Here is a 4,303-nt window from a genome sequence, read left to right on the forward strand (position 1 = left end):
CTGCCCTATTCCCAAGGCATGTTCTGAACGCTGTCAATTTCTCTTTCCTCCCTCCCTCTAGTGTCTGTGCAAGGTTGCATTTAGTATTACATCCTTGCTTATTTTTAAAACAGACACTGCCATTGTCCAGACTGGCATGTGCTGTTACAACAACACATCCATGTTCCAGACGGGCATGTTCTGTACAACAGACACTCCGTGTTCCCAGACTGGGCATTTCTGTACAACAGACACTCCGTTTTGTTCCAGATGGGCCATTCGTTACTTGTTACAAACAGACACTCCGTTTGTTCCAGAAAAACGGGCATGTTCTGTACAAACAGATTACTCCGTGTTCCAGACTGGGGCAGGTTCTGTACCAACAGGAACTCCGTGTTCCCAGGACTGGGCATGTTCTGTACAACAGACACTCCGGTTCCAGACTGGGCATGTTCTGTGCTACGTACCAAACAGAACACTCGTTGGATTCTATCGTTGATCCAGCACCATGGGACAGACGAGTGCGCCTATGTTCTGCTCTCCTCTAATAATGCGCAGCGCAACTCGGGTTCGATCTTCCAGAGTTATCCTGGCGAGTGGGATTCTCAGCATCACACCCCAACCAGGTCCATCCACTCCGTATGAGCACGCCTGGTCATGTTATCGGGGACACATCCCCCCTCTCCATCTATGGCACTTGTTCCAGGAGCCGGTGGGCATTGTCTGTACCAACAGATTCATCACACTCCGGTTGTGTTCCAAGATCCTGGGCATGTTTCTGTACAACAAGACACTCCGTGTGCGTCCCGAGAACGCGACAGGCTACCCTGTTCCCTCCTGTATCACACTCGGACACTCTCGTTAGTTTGCGCCAAGCAAATTGGCTGTTCGGAGCTCTGTGTCTGTTATACTACAACAGACACCTCCCGTGTTCCAGACTGGGCATGTCCTGTACAACAGACCACTCCGAGGGACACCACTGTCTCTCCAGACCTACCAGAGGTCCTCATTTCTTGACTGGTAACAACGAGCCGTCCACATGACGTTACGGGGTTCAAATTCGTTATCCGGGCACTCTTCTCTCCTCTATGGCACGCTGTTCATCGTTATCGCGGACACACCTCTCCTCCTCTATGGCACGCCATGGTTCAGCGTTATCGGGACACACCTTCTCTCCTCTATGGCACGCTGTTCATCGTTATCGGAGGACACATCCTTCTCTCCTCTATGGCACGCTGGTTCATCGTTATCGGGGCCACATCCTTCTCTCCTCTATGGCACGCTGGTTCATCCGTTTATCGGGAACACATCCGCTCTCCTCTATGGCACGCTGGTTCATCGTTATCGGGACACATCCCCTCCCTCTCTATGGCACGCTGGTTCATCGTTATGCGGGGACACATCCCTCTCCTCTATGTGCACATTTGGTTCATCGGTTATCGGGGACACATCCCTCTCCTCTATGGCACGTCTGGTTCATCGTTATCGGGACACATCCTTCTCTCCTCTATGCCAGCTGGTTTCATCGTTATCGGGACACATCCTTCTCTCCTCTATGGCACGCTGGTTCATCATTATCCAGGGGACACATCCTTCTCTCCTCTATGGCACGCTGGTTCATCGTTATCGGGACACTCCCCTCTCCTCTATACATTTATCCCCTGCTGACAGCAGCGCCAGGGAAGCAACAATCCCAAAAAGAGCACACAGCAACAGGGAAGAATAAGGCAGCAGAAGGAAAACAAACATGAACCAGCCTCGGAGTGCCCACGATGGGAATCTGACCCACTTACCCATTTTGCCTCAGGGCTTCAATGGAGGGGACGGTCCTGTGCTGCCAGGGCCATGGGAGCCCGRGCAGAGCACAAGCTCTACAGCAGAGACGAGACAGCCCAGCGAGTCTGGGCATGTAGGGGCCACCATGGCAGCCTTGGTTAAAGCTGCTCCAAGAGATAGGCTGGGCCTCCACTCTCCTTCAACCCACATACATGAGCAGGAGAATGTTCTGTACAGTCTGATAAAACATCCTGATTCCCATGGGTGACTGAGGAAGCAGACTACACTGATGCGTGGAAGAAGATCAATAGCCCATACACTGACTACAGAGCCCTGATCTGTTCTGTCTCTGACTATAGAGATCTGATCTGTTCTGTCTCTGACTATAGAGATCTGATCTGTTCTGTCTCTGACTATAGAGATCTGATCTGTTCTGTCTCTGACTATAGAGACCTGATGTGTTCTGTCTCTGGGATGCTGCCGACCCTGACTATAGAGCCCTGATGTGTTCTGTCTCTGGGATGCTGCCGACCCTGACTATAGAGCCCTGAMGTGTTCTGTCTCTGGGATGCTGCCTACAGTGTTTTCCATCAGCTTCTCCTAAACGGAGATAAAAAAAAAGAAGCTGTGTTAATTTGATGCCTGCTGGATATAGTGAACATTACACAATGTGTGATGATGAGGTGTCGTTCTGCTCCTGAACAAGGCAGTTAACCCACTGTTCCCCGGTAGGCCGTCATTGTAAATAAGAATGTGTTCTTACCTGACTTGCCTCATTAAATAAAGGTTCAATTAAAATGTTCACGAAAGAAAACAATTGATAGACGACAATAACAGATGAAAACCAAAAAACTGTGTGCAGGTTGGAAACCCAAGGGCTTATACAAAAATCACACCGCAAAATATATATATATATATATAATACATAAGTAGAAAAATAAAAAGGTTTGTTATAACAAAACCCACTAATTATAAATGTATAAATAAACCGATCCTGCTGGATAACTCCCTGGCGTAAACAGATAGTCCACTGTATTCATTCTCTCAAACAGGAAGATGACACAAAACACTATTCTGGAAGCGAAGTGAATAAAATAAAAGCTGTATTTTTAATGAATAAAGGAGCAGATAATGGAGACCTTCAGAGCGTTGCTCTTATAGCAGCCGTCACTCTGAAGAGACATCAGTAACCAGTGGATTGATTATCCATTACCTCGTTACATGTCAGAGGGATGTGCTAGTGAGGCCAGGGATCTGCTGTTAGTGGCTAATTCCTCCTTCAATCCTCATTTCTGCCTTTTTATTGTTATCGGAAGAGACAACAGAAAGGTGAACAAACTGAAAAAAATGATGAATGGCATTCGTGTTTCCTCTGGAGAGACAATGGCCAAATGTCCAATTCTAATGGGGGAGGCAGCGGGAGACAGGAGGTCAGCCGGGGGGGGGGGGGGTTGGAGGGTGGGTGGAGGGACAATAGGGCATCGACTTGGGGGTGGGGTGGATGTGTGCACCGTCACGTGTACTTCATTTTCATGAATGAATCAAGGGGAACATGTGCTGCCTTGTTTGGGGGTGTTTGTTTGGAGGGTCCACGGCCTGTGACATTTATGTCAGCTCTATGTCTCCCAGCTGTTATGGTATGTCTCCCAGTTGTTCTGGTAAGTGTCCTCCAGTTTGTTATGGTAATGTCCTCCAGTTGTTATGGTAATGTCCTCCAGACTGTTATGGTAATGTCCTCCCAGCTGTTATGGAATGTCTCCCAGTTGTTATGGTAATGTCCTCCCAGTGTTATGTAATGCTCCCAGTTGTTATGGTAATGTCCTCCCAGCTGTTATGGTAATGTCCTCCCAGTTGTTATGGAATGTCTCCAGCTGTTATGGTAATGTCCTCCCAGCTTGTTATGGTAATGTCCTCCAGCTGTTATGGTAATGTCCTCCCCGTTGGTTATGGTAATGTCCTCCCAGTTGTTATGGTAATGTCCTCCCAGTTGTTTATGTAATGTCCCCCAGCTGTTATGGTAATGTCTCCCAGCTGTTATGGTAATGTCTCCCCGTTGTTATGGTAATGTCCTCAGTTGTTATGGTAATGTCCTCCCAGTTGTTATGGTAATGTCCTCCCAGCTGTTATGGTAATGTCCTCCCAGTTGTTATGGTAATCGTCCTCCCAGCTGTTTATGTAATGTCCTCCCAGCTGTTATGGTAATGTCCTCCCAGTGTTATGGTAATGTTCGTGTTTGGTCAATGTTCCAGTGTTTGGTAATGTCTCCCAGCTGTACGGTAATGTCTCCCAGCTGGTATGGTAATGTCCTCCAGCTGTTTTGGTAATGTCATCCCTTTGTTATGTAATGTCTCCCAGCTGTTATGGTAATGTCCTCCCAGTTGTTTATGGTAATGTCCTCCAGCTGTTATGTAAATGTCCTCCCATGTTTATGTCTAATGTCCTCCCAGCTGTTTGGTAATGTCTCCCAGCTGTTATGGTAATGCCTCCCAGCTGTTATGGTAATGTCCTCCTTTTGTTATGGTAATGTCCTCCCAGTTGTTATGGTAAT

Source organism: Salvelinus sp. IW2-2015, linkage group LG17 (genome assembly GCF_002910315.2).
Source record: "Salvelinus sp. IW2-2015 linkage group LG17, ASM291031v2, whole genome shotgun sequence".
In the NCBI taxonomy this organism is placed as follows: Eukaryota; Metazoa; Chordata; class Actinopteri; order Salmoniformes; family Salmonidae; genus Salvelinus; species Salvelinus sp. IW2-2015.